Source organism: Haematobia irritans, chromosome 1 (genome assembly GCF_050003625.1).
Source record: "Haematobia irritans isolate KBUSLIRL chromosome 1, ASM5000362v1, whole genome shotgun sequence".
Taxonomy (NCBI): Eukaryota; Metazoa; Arthropoda; class Insecta; order Diptera; family Muscidae; genus Haematobia; species Haematobia irritans.
The window spans coordinates 97,998,168-98,011,874 of record NC_134397.1 but is presented as its reverse complement, the minus strand read 5'-3'; the positions used below and the strand labels follow the sequence as shown (position 1 = coordinate 98,011,874).

The following is a 13,707-nucleotide window of genomic DNA, read 5'->3' as shown; positions in this document are numbered from 1 at the left end:
CGGTTCAGATTAAGATATAGCTCCCATATATATGTTTTTTTGATTTCGACAAAAATGGTCAAAATACCAACATTTTCCTTGTAAAATCGCCACTGCTTAGTCGAAAAGTTGTAAAAATGACTCTAATTTTCCTTAACTTCTAATACATATATATCGAGCGATAAATCATAAATAAACTTTTGCGAAGTTTCTTTAGAATTGCTTCAGATTTAAATGTTTCCCATATTTTTTTACTAACATTGTGTTCCTCCCTAGTGCATTAGCCGACTTAAAAGTTGAGTCTATAGATTTTGTGGAAGTCTATCAAATTCTGTCCAGATCGAGTGATATTTAAATGTATGTATTTGGGACAAACCTTTATATATAGCACCCAACACATTTGACGGATGTGATATGGTATCGAAAATTTAGATCTACAAAGTGGTGCAGGGTATAATATAGTCGTCCCCGCCCGACTTTAGACTTTCCTTACTTGTTATGGTTATTTTTTAAATGAAACCCCTTTTTTAATCAATTATTTTCAAAATACAAAACTCTATTCAACGTTTATTGTACAACATTTTATTGGAAAAGTACGCGAACACATTTTTTATAAAATCCAAAGATTATAGATTTGAAGAAGATAGGAAATTAGTAGTACTGAGGAGTTCGAACCATTTACCAGATTAGTTTAATACTCGAACCAAACGCGTATACAAGTATTGACATAGCATTAAAATGCAAATAAAAAGAAATTAAGTGCACGAAATAAATTTCCATAAAGGGGAAAATGTAATTTATTTTGTTGTTGCCTAAAATTTAACATTGTTTCATTAAGAAAATTTAATTTTTCATTTAAAAAATAAAAACGAAAACAACTAAAAGATTACAAACATGTATTGAACTAACATGGTAAATGCAACATTTAGTATGACGCAAGCCAATTTCCTATCTTCCTCAAGTTTATAATCTTTGATAAAATCAACTTAGCCAAGCACAAAATATATGAGAACCGTTATGTAGCATTTGCTACTAACACTTTGTTGTATACTCTCAGAATAAGTACACCCTCACAAAAAATCGCTTCTGTAACATATACTCCCAAACATATTTTGCTTCAAGCATATACATTTTTGGGTATTGCCCAAACATTTATATGTTTGATCTCTTCCAATATATAATATGTTTGAAAGCATATTGGTCTAAACAATATATGTTTGGGTAGTCTAAGTTCCAAACATTTTGTATTTTTGCATCCAAATTCAATAATGTTGTCTTCCAAAAAACAATATGTTATTATGTGAACATATAATATGTTTGGAAGCATTTTGCACCCAAAAATATTATATGCTTAAAAAAAATTCTCCCAAACAATATTGTGCTCAACATTTTATTTATTTATTTATATATTTACAATCATAATGAGTTATGAAAATAAACAGGTAATATAGGTGCTAACAACGTAGGTTTTCGACCTGAATGCTCAAAATTTTGTTTCTGCCTAATTGTATATTCCCCCACATCTTTCTCACTTCCACGAGATTTTTTAGTTCTTAGCACCTTTTTCTGTAATACAAACATTGTAGAAGAAATTATTCAATTTTATGATTTTTTTATTTTAATTTTACCTTTTGCCGGACGGGGATTCGAACAGCGGACCACACAGTTTGTAAGGATCAAAGAAGTAGCTGATCAATTGCCCAAGGAAAAATAAAATGTTAATTTTGTAATAACAAGCAACAACCACCAACTTAATTCAATATCGCTCCCTGTTAAATAGCGCTCCAAGCTACTAAACACATATATGTTTATAGGCTATTTCTAAATTAATATATGTTTGCATCCAAGCAGATTATATTTACAAACATTTTATGTCCCAAACATAATATGTTCTAACATATTAACATATATGTCCCAAACATGTTATGCTAGTTTATGAACATTATATGCTTGCACTCAAAAATATTGTGTTTAAAAATTTGTGTTCCAAACATATAATGTTTATAGCCAAACATATGAAAAACAGTCTTTTTCATCCGTGTAGGCAAATGAAAAGAGAGTTAAAAAGAAAATAAAAGATTTCTTCTCTGCCTCATTCTCGAATTTCACAAATTAAGTTTAACGCAGAAGTAGCTTAACGACACATTGTTTATTTCAAATTAGAAAATATATGATATATATGTTTAATTTCGCACATTTGTAACTTTGTGAACATTTTAAATTGATATACTAGTCAAGGATTACTAATTAATAGCTGTAAAGTTTAAATTAGTTTGTTGAAATAAGGAAAAGTTTCTGCAATGCATATGTGCAAAGTACATTTTGGATGAATTGAGTTAGGTCATTATTGTTATGAAACTTCTTTGCGAAATGTTTTTGTTTTATTTCCTTTTGTTATCGATTTGTTCTTAAAACCGCTCGCTGTCAATAAATATGGTCATGTTGTTTAAATTGGTTAAACGAACTTTTCCAAATGTTGTACCATCAAATTGGGAAAATATTACCCATATTGGTTCGAATGCAGAAATAGTCTATAATATTTTGATTTCAGCTTAAAACCATCAATGCATGAAGAAACTACGGAAGCATTTTCAGTAAATCTGTTGCAATATTTCTAAAAATTTTAATCATGTAATCAATCGTAATTTTGATTGCTTTTGCAAGTTTTCGTAAAACATACATAAACTCGTAAAATTTATATCCACAAAAATTATGAATTATGAAGAAAATTTCGATAAAATAACGAAATATATATGAAGAACTTTTAATAAAAAAAACGGAGATTCGTAAAAAGTTCTTCACAAAAAATGCGAAAACGAATGAAAATTTCGTAGTTTCAATGTAGAATATATGAAGAATTGTTAATGTAGAAGTTTTCGTAAAAATTTCGTAATTTCGTAAAATGTTCTTCACAAAAATTACGAAAATGAATGAAAATTGCGTTCTTTTAATGAAGAATTTATGAAGAAAAGTCAATGAAGAATTTTTCGTTAAATCTACGAAGGGAATTCTTTCGGTGTACCGTACAAAATCAAAAATGGAAGAAAAAGTTTCAATACGTGGGTTTGGGAGTCGACATAAGATTCAGATATGTAAATGCATTAAATGTTATACGACGAAAACCATCAAAATTTCTATTTGTATAACTCAAAGAACGCCAGGCGAATATGATCAAAAAATATAATTGAAAATATGATCAAAAAACAAAATTGTCTTCATTTGAACCATACAAAAACGGACTGAAGTACATTATCGAAACATGTATTATTCAGACTCAAAAAATATTAAACATTTAGAAAAATCGGGAGATAACATCAACCTACGAGGGCGGTTCGGAAACTTCTTAGCCTATCAATGAAAGAGAGTAGTTAATTTTTCAAAAATATTTTTATTTTTCAATATAATCTCTTGAAACTTCAATACACTTAGTCCAACGCTTTTCTAGCAATTATATCCCTTGATTAAAATAGTTTTCCTCAAGGTCTTCAAAATAGTGGTTTACAACTGTAATCGCATCTTCATTTGAGGTAAAACGCTTGCCAGCAAGGATTTTTTTTTAGATTTGGGAACAAGTAAAAGTCACTGGGAGTTAAATCAGGAGAATAAGGTGGGTGGTCAAGCAACTCGTACTTTAATTCGTTGATTTTAGCCTTTGTTAAAACACTCTTGTGCGCTTGTGCGTTGTCTTGATGAAAAATTATTTTTTTTTTGTGTTGTAGGCCAGTACGTTTTTCTCCAATTTGTACATATAATTGATCTAAAAGGTTGCAATAGTACTCTGAATTTATTGTTTTACCCTTTTCCAGATAGTCAATCAATAAAATACCTTTGAAGTACCAAAAACCGTTGCCATAACCTTACCAGCCGATTGAATTGTTTTTGCCTTCTTTGGGGCACTTCCTCCAGCCTCAGTCCATTGTTTGGATTGTTCTTTTGTCTCTGGAGTAGTGGTGGATCCATGTCTCGTTATGAAACGACGCTTAAAATCCATTTTTTTCATTCTTATGCGTTTTGCAGAAAGCTTTTTCATCTGTAGTTCTTCATGCAAAATTAAATGGACTCGATCATTTGAGATGCCCATGATATTAGCAATTTCACTCACTGTTATTCGTCGATCATTTAATACATATCATGCACTTTTGGACGTCCACTACGTGGTTCATCTTCAATGCTTGTACGACCACGTTTAAATTCAGCAACATGCACTTTTGGACGTCCACTACGTGGTTCATCTTCAATGCTTGTACGACCACGTTTAAATTCAGCAACCCATTTTTTTACTGTTGCATATGAAGGAACACTTTCACCTAACACATTCACCATATAATTATGAATTTCTTGTCCCGATAAAGCTTTTTTATGTAAATATTAATGACAGCACGCATTTCTAATTTTTCCATTGTTAAAAATTGCGAATGCGTCTTTTTTGAACACCTATTTCCAAAGATAATTGAGTATAACAAAATTAAGCATTGTGCTCTTATAAAGAGAAAACAAATGTCAAGGTGTAGAGGGCTATGAGAAAAAAATTGTTTTATTTGTCAATTTTTTTCTGCCCAGGAATAAATTTAATACGGCAATATTGACATAAACCCATAATGAATATTCGCTTTAAAATACACATACGTTTTATTTTAATTTTCTACAATCGTTTCGGTATTGCTTTTGTGGGTTTTTATTCAGAAATTTATGAAAAACGCTAATGTTATGATATTTTCCGACGCAAACGGCAGTACATTTGAGAGACACGTCGACGCAAACTTTATGATATTTTGTTGGCAGAGTCCTCTGGTGCTTCAGTTTTGCTATGACGAGACTGCATCTTCTTCTCAATTATCTTTGTATTTCTATATGAAGGAGTTGTCAGATCAAAACAAAATTGAACATGTGTTAATAACAGAGATGGAAGATGGAAGTTTTTTTATGTTTATACCGCGCTTTTTGTGCTAGGCTAAGAAGTTCCGAACTGCCTCGTATAGACCAGAAGTAATAGAAAATATGTAAGAAAAATATTAAAAACGACTGAATGTATATGTATATTACACATTTTAGCCTTATGACCGGTATTAAATAATAACCCGGCCTGCTGCGCCTTCCGAAGCGTATTTGTAGGAACATTTTGTGTTAACTTTGTCAACCATATCTATCGTGCTGAAAACAAATTCGAAAAGATTTGAATTCTTTCAAACAAATCGGACAACTTGCTTTTTCGTATATAGATAGATATACGGTGAATATGCAGATGTAAAATGTCGGGGAGAGGGTGTACCCTTTCCACCAATTTTTTTAAATTATGTTCTGTATTCAAGTAGTTGGACAGTCTTTTACATTTCCTGTGAATTTTAAGTGTGGTTTGTCAAGAAAAGTTGTCCTTCTCCTCAAAATACCTCATTAAATCGGAAAGAGCAACAGTACTTAAAACGTTTACCACATTAATGTGGTAAGTGTGGATTCAGTCTAGAAATAAGAATTTGAAACTTGATTTTAGAAGTCTACTTTTCTTTGGGTGTTAACGTTTGTTAAAGTTTGGACACGGAGAACATGCCTTTCCCGAACATACACCGAAAAATTATGCACCCTCAACGTTGTCTGCCAATTTCATGTAAATTTAAGTTTTTTACTTAAAAAAGTCTGGCAGAAGACTGTGCAAAAATCATAAAATTATGTTAAATTTTCAAAAAACCGGGCAAAAAGGAACCTTTTCCCCACCTTCGCACCACTCCGACCAGATGTCGGAAAATCACGTACCCTACACTAAATTCACAAACTACCCAACGGTCCCTATAAATTCCAATAAATGCACAAAGTTTATTTCACTATTTCCTTCCCCCAACCAGATATCGAAAAATCGTGTACCCTGTATTCATTTAATCACCTCCTCCCACGTTCCCTGTAATTTTCAAGTAGATCGGAAAAGGTTAAATTTTGCTGTATTGTTTTAAAGGGACGTCACTTTCCCCGATAAAATATCGACAAACACTGACGTGAATAGCACTCTTAACCTTCCCTGAAAATTCAAAGAAATTCTAGAAACTTTCCTTCAAGAGTGGGGCAAGGAGAAGGTTCCCTCCCCGACCAAATACCCAAACAAAAGGTACCCCATATTGATTTCTTAACCTTCCCCACGGCCTTTGTAAATTTCAAGAAAACTTGAGAATTTTAGATTTTTTAGTTTTAGAGGAGGCCCCCCTCCCAGACCAAATATCGAAAAGTACCTTGTGTAAACGTCCCAGAAAATGTAAAGCAAATTATAAGCCCAATTTTCAAAGCCCCTCTCCCCGTCCAAACATCAAAAAAACAGGTATCCAATATTAATGTCATAACCTCTAGCAACGTCCTCTGTAAATTTCAAGTAAATTGGAAAAGTTTAATTGTTTCTCGGTATGTACTTAAGGAGAAGGGTGTGAAGTTAAAGTTGTTTTCTAAAGTTGTTTTAGCGAAGACACAAACCACTTTAATTTTTTTGTTGCGAATTTAAGACTTTTTTGCAACAAATTAAATATATTTTGCTTCATGACACATTTTCTGAACGAAAACGCGTGTATACTTAACATAATTTTGAGCAAAAAGTTATTTAGAGTAATATAAATGCAATTCAAAAAAATATGGAAAGATGTATTTTACATTCTTTGGACTTTTTCAGGCATTTCTAGGAAGAGTTAAAAAGCAAAAGTGGATATACGGCATTAGCTCAAAGATAGGAGAACTCCCCCGCAAAGAGGGCAGAGGCGTAGGTCATCTAGTTAATGAGATAAAGGGGGGCAAATTCATGTAAGTTCTAATAACTATAAAACCTTTCTGGGACATAGTTTTTAAACAAATTTAACTGATTCTATTAGCTTTAATGGCGTAGAAGACTATTCTGGAGATTCCATGAGCGTAGCTGGGCTTTAAGTCAGAGGGGGGTCAATTATATTTAGGCCAATTTTTTGGGTCGATTTTCGGGCATTTCTAGGAAGAGTTAAAAGGCAAAAGTGGGTATGGCATATTAGCCCCGAGCTAGGAGAATCCTCTCCCCCAAACGCCAGAGGCGTAGGTCATCTAGTTAACGAGATAAAAGGGGGGACATTAATGTATTTTCTAAGAGCTAAAAATATTGATGGGGCACAGTTTTTAAAAAAATTCAATTGAATCTAATAGCTTAAAGGGCGTCAAAGACTATTCTGGAGATTCCATGAGCGTAGCTGGGCTTTATGTCTGAGGGGGGGGGGGGGTCAATTATATTTAGGCCAATTTTGTGGGTCGATTTTCGGGCATTTCTAGGAAGAGTTAAAAGGCAAAAGTGGGTATAGCATATTAGCCCCGAGCTAGGAGAATCCTCTCCCCCAAACGCCAGAGGCGTAGGTCATCTAGTTAACGAGATAAAAGGGGGACATTAATGTATTTTCTAAGAGCTAAAAACATTGATGGGGCACAGTTTTTAAAAAAAATCAATTGAATCTATTAGCTTTAAGGGCGTAAAAGACTATTCTGGAGATTCCATGAGCGTAGCTGGGCTTTAAGTCTGAGGGGGGGTCAATTATATTTAGGCCAATTTTCTGGGTCGATTTTCGGGCATTTCTAGGAAGAGTTAAAAGGCAAAAGTGGGTATAGCATATTAGCCCCGAGCTAAGAGAATCCTCTCCCCCAAACGCCAGAGGCGTAGGTCATCTAGTTAATGAGATAAAAGGGGGCAATTATATTTAGACCAATTATTACGGATACTTCTCTTCCAAATTTGAATAAAGCACACTTTGATGTAGAATTTTACGCCGGGGGAAATTTCGTTTGGAAAGCAACATTTGAGTTGCTTATGTATAGTTTACAGGATAAAAATTTTGGGGGAGAGGATTCTCCTAGCTCGGGGCTAATATGCTATACCCACTTTTGCCTTTTAACTCTTCCTAGAAATGCCCGAAAATCGACCCACAAAATTGGCCTAAATATAATTGACCCCCCTCAGACTTAAAGTCCAGCTACACTCATGGAATCTCCAGAATAGTCTTCTACGCCCTTAAAGCTAATAGAATCAGTTAAATTTGTTTAAAAACTATGTCCCAGAAAGGTTTTATAGTTAATAGAACTTACATGAATTTGCCCCCCTTTATCTCATTAACTAGATGACCTACGCCTCTGCCCTCTTTGCGAAGGAGTTCTCCTATCTCCGAGCTAATGCCCTATACCCACTTTTGCTTTTTAACTCTTCCTAGAAATGCCCGAAAAAGTCCAATGAATGTAAAATACATCTTTCCATATTTTTTTGAATTGCATTTATATTACTCTAAATAACTTTTTGCTCAAAATTATGTTAAGTATACACGCGTTTTCGTTCAGAAAATGTGTCATGAAGCAAAATATATTTAATTTGTTGCAAAAAAGTCTTAAATTCGCAACAAAAAATTAAAGTGGTTTGTGTCTTCGCTAAAACAACTTTAGAAAACAACTTTAACTTCACACCCTTCTTAAGGAGAAGCGGATGTCTCCCTATGCCTCTTAGTTTTCAACGACCAAATATTACAAACACAGGAACCTGATATACATTTATATCAGGTTCCTGTGTTTGTAATATTTGGTCGTTGAAAACTAAGAGGCATAGGGAGACATCCGCTTCTCTTTTTTCTTGCACAACTTAAAAGAAAACAAAATAATATATCAATTCATATTTAAGTAAAGAAATGTTAGAATTGGTAAAACAGTTTATATTTTAAGAGAACATAAACTTAGGGTTTATAAGGTAATTGTTCATAGAAGTGATGGCAGTCTTTTGGTAGTAAATTTTTTAAGTCTTGCAAATGGTCCCACTTCTTTTTGGATAGTTCAATTTTGTTACTATTAAGTGGACTTGGTTGGACAGATTTATAAGTCGTCGCGCGTCTTTGTGGCAACATCTCGTACTCGACACATATATCGGTTTTGTAATATATACATCCTGAGTTGTCATAACCCAATGCTCGTAGCTTGTTAACAGTTGGGTCGCCACTGCTTCCAAAGGGTGCACTGAAAAAACAGTGAACCCTTTTCCATTGCAAAATGAACTAAACTGTAGTAATATTGACCATGATTTAGCCCTTAAGATTTTTTTCAACTTGTATAGTTTATAATTCTCTTAAATTTTAGTTCATCTATAACATTGTAGTTTAGTTCATTTTTACAACACCATAAGATTTATATACCCTTACCAAGTTAAAAAGTCAGTATTATTTTGGTTTACTTCCTTATTTTGTGGGGAACCCGATAATAAAAATTGGTTAACAGTCTCTTTAAAATGTCGACGACTAAACTATTTTTAAATCAATCATTCCACAGTACAGAGAAATTAAATAATTAAAGTAACCACAAACCGTTTTACTATTATGAAAAGTTTCATACATTAAAATTAAACTTTCTTTAAGCAAAAGTACTTTATTATAAAAACTTATGAAGAAAGTTCTTAATACAATGTTTTTTGTGAATAAAATTATGACCACGTGGAACAGAGAGTAGTTCATTTGAACTCGCTGTTTGGACATTTTGACTTATCCTTTTTTATTCATCGTAGGTAATTTTTTCACATATCTTGCTGGAAAAAATGGAAAAAATAATGAACATTTTTAAAAATTAACACCATGTAATGAAATATAATTTTTAATTCTTTATTTTAGCTTGTAACTTACCATATTTGGGGGCATTTTATCAAATGGTGTAGGGAATTCAACTTTTCTTTGGAAAACGTATCTCATAAAATTTGTACCTGAAACAATTAGAGAAATAATGAAGTATTCTAAATAAACGCATAAAACTGTGTTGTTATCGATGTGAAAGATTTAATAAAATAAATATTCTAGTTGAAAGAAAGCCAAAGTTTTAATATAAAACTTACCAATTCTGTATTAAATTGTACGTTGAGGGGAAATATAAAAAGTTGTCCAAATTTATTTGGGTTACTCTGAAATTAAATATTTATTTTTTACATAAAATATAATTATTAAATAGGTTTTCAAAAAATCTAATGAAAAAAATAATAATATGCATAAAAACCAAATATTCTTGATATCCCTAGACAGTCATCATTCGTCAAAATGACGACACGTAATTTCATTTTCGATTTAAAATGCATTTTAATCTATTGGGAAATGGTAAATTTAAGTTATACTAATTCGACCGTTTTACGAATTTTTGTTTTATACTACTTAAAACCAAATTGAATAAGAAAATAAATTCAAGTTTGGTTCACTTTTTCGCTCACGATGAAAATTATAGCGTCTTGAAATCAGCCGTAGTCAACATGACGAAGGATGACGTTAATGTACAAAAAATAAGGATGACTGTCCAGGGTTAAAAGAAAGTTAAAGAATCCTTACCAAGTCACTATTAAATTACAGGCAAAGGAGTACTAAAAATTTGTCCAAATTTTTAAGGGGTTATTCTGAAATTAAATATTTGTTTTTACATTAAAAATATTACATTGGTTTCCAAAAAATTTGATTAAAAAAATACTAAAATAAGGTATTAAAAACCTGTAATTTTGATGATAAAAAGGTCATAAAAACGTAAATATTCTAGTCGAAAAAAGGCAATTTTTAAAAGAAAACTTACCAATTCTCTATTTTTTAAATTTGTTCGAATCCATCTGGAGTTGCTCTGAAATTAAATATTGTTTTTATAACAAAGAAAAACATTAAACTGGTTTCCAAAAAAATTAATTAACAAATAATAATATACATAAAAAATATTCTTTTTAAAAGAAAGTCATATTAAAAAAATACTTACCAATTTATTAATAAACTATACGCCGAGATATAACAAAAATTTTCCAAATTCATCTGGAATTGTATATTATTTTTTTACATAGAATAATAAAAATTTCAATGCACTTTCAACATATTTTCCTAAATATTCTTAATAACTTTTTTTTCTAAACTACTGATAAAATATTAATAACTTTCATTTAAAAGGTTTAATTAACAAACACCAATATATGTCTCAAAAATCCAAAATATTCCATGTCTTTATATTCCCTTGTTGCATACCAGCTAAAAAGATGCAACAGCCCACGCCAACGCCAACTATACAACTGAAGCATGCCAAACAAAACCAAGCAAAGCCAAAACATTCCTACAACAACAAAAACACATGTGCCTTTATTGAAAACAACACCACATCCAGCCAATAAACCATCCAAGAATAACAAACACACACGCAAACCACTAAATGAACAAAAATAAAAACAACCCCACGCTCATGTATACACAACAAAACTCAAGTAACATCATCTTTACATTAATCACATTCCACTATGCCGATAAAGATCTCTGTACTATGCATTAGTTCATAGCATCTGCTGACAATTTACTCTAAGAATAACATTCGTAAAGGCACACCAGTTTATGAACGATGAAACGTTTAACTTAAAATTTGCAAAATTTTCATGAAATGTTATCTACTATTTTTGACGAAAATGTCTATAAATTTAATTACATGTGAACTAAAAATATTTCATTGGGTAATTTTTTACCAACAATTATTAACTATGGGAATTGTCAGTAAGAAATTGCTATCCACTTTCAAGTTCATATTTCGTAAAAAAATATTTTCTCATACAAAAAAATCTTATAGTAAATTGCACTTATTATTTAGAAAATACTTTACATTTCACAAGTAGTTTTATAGCAAGACAAACGAATTTTTAACTACCAGTTAAGAAATTTTTTAAGGAAATTTCCATCGTATTTTGTAGGCCATGAACTAAACGATTGCTACTTAGAATTTGTAAAATTTCCTTTCGAGTAGTTAATTTTCGTTGAAGATACGAAAAATGAACTAAAATTCTGGAAAATTCTTGTAATAAATTATTGTAAAAATCTTCTTAAATTTACGAGACACTTTTTTTTCTGTGTGGTTAAAATTTCAAGGGCCGATGTTGATTTTGAATAAAACACAAACTATTTAGGAAATTATTGTAAATTTATTTTATTATGATATATTGGTATTACTCAATTATGTATGGAACAAAATATCAGCTAAATGGGCGCCGCTACCTCGGTGGCACACCTTCTTCCGATGGTCCAAATTTTCGGTGACGCTGAGGCATAATGGAGGTTCTATGCCGTTAATGTGCCGAATTATCTCATCCTTTAGCTCTTGAATTGCTGCTGGCTTATCGACGTACACCTTTTCTTTCAAATAACCCCAAAGAAATCACATGATCTTGGCGGCCAATTGACATCGCCATTACGTGAGATAACACGGCCATTGAATTTGTTGCGCAAAAGAGCCATTGTTTCGTTAGCTGTGTGGCAAGTGGCAAGTGAAACCACATATCGTCCACATCCATATCTTCCAATTCGGGCCATAAAAAGTTCGTTATCATCTCACGATAGCGAACACCATTCACAGTAACTGTCTGACCGGCCTCATTTTGGAAAAAATACGGCCCGATGATGCCGCCAGCCCATAAACCGCACCAAACAGTCACTCTTTGTGGGTGCATTGGTTTTTCGACAATCACTCTCGGATTCTCATTCGCCCAAATGCGGCAATTCTGTTTATTGACGAATCCACTGAGGTGAAAATGTGCCTCATCACTGAAGATGATTTTCTTCGAAAATTGATCATCCATTGTTGCCATTTCTTGGAACCATTTAACACGTTGTTGGATTGTGTATCTCTCCATGGTTAAAATTGAGTAAGTCTGAAATAGAGAAATGTCAAATAATATTCGGAAAAAAACTTGGCGTTTAGGTGTGGTTCACATTCAACATCGGCCCTTACAATTTAACCACCCTTTACCTAATTTTAAAACTACAATTTGAACTACAAACAATTTTACTAAACAGTAATACTAACCTGGGCGAATTGATGTGTATCGCTTGGGAATGCTTTCGAAGTCTAAAAAAAGTCATAATGAAGTTGGTGTGCTTTTGAAGGTGAAGGGAATTGTCGAGTCTCTTTTATGAGTTCCGCAAATTGAGAAGGTAAGTATATTTGCTTTCTTCGCACCTTTCTCTCAATAAGGGAGTGTGTGGAGTCGCATTCCATCTGTGTGTGTCCACTTACTAGGTACTTCTGCTCTATTGATATAGTTGTCTCCATACAAAAGGTAAGCAAGGCATTGGACAAGGTAACATTTCGGTTTTGGTAGAAGCAGCCATCAGAATAAATGATTATGTGGTGGATTTCTGGACAATAAGCAACAAAGTTTCTTAAATGTTTTATAATGCATGTCACAAAAACAGACGCTACGAGACTTCCATCAGTCTCATCCCACACGAAATTATCAAATTCATGCGTGATGACATTGTACATTGTGAAATTGTGAACTTGCAATTTCATTTTATAATATGCAGAGCTTGCATTTAATTGAGGCACTAGTTTAACGGCTTGCATATCCATACAAAACACTGCACATAATCCGGAATGTGCATTCATTATGTCATTCCGTTTCTCTTCCCGCATCTTCTCTATTTCTTCTCTGTGTTTGTTGTAGTTTTCGTCAGACACATTCTTTGCCTTATACGATATGCAAATATCACATAGGCTTAAAAATTGAGTAATTAGATTCTTTCATTATATTTGCAAAAACTGGATATGACATTTTTTTATAGCACTTACATTGCGTGATGCACATTTATCGACGTAAAGCTTATAAATCTCTTGTTGTGACGTAAATGGATGTTCAAAATATAACTTCTTCGATCTCTTTCTACAGTAATGCGATTCCATTTTCGGCAACTCATCTAGCCATTTTTGAAGAAATGCTCGTCTTTCCTT

The 13,707-nt window shown here is 32.5% G+C and overlaps 1 protein-coding gene and 1 pseudogene across 7 annotated transcripts in view; one reads left to right on the top strand and one right to left on the bottom strand.

The window, feature by feature from the left end:
- The window catches only part of Cad86C (Cadherin 86C), a 411,455-nt gene that overhangs the window by 335,984 nt on the left and 61,764 nt on the right, over positions 1-13,707 (top strand). The gene's annotated exons all lie outside the window — the stretch shown is intronic.
- LOC142219850 (uncharacterized) lies at positions 8,679-13,392 on the bottom strand (annotated as a pseudogene).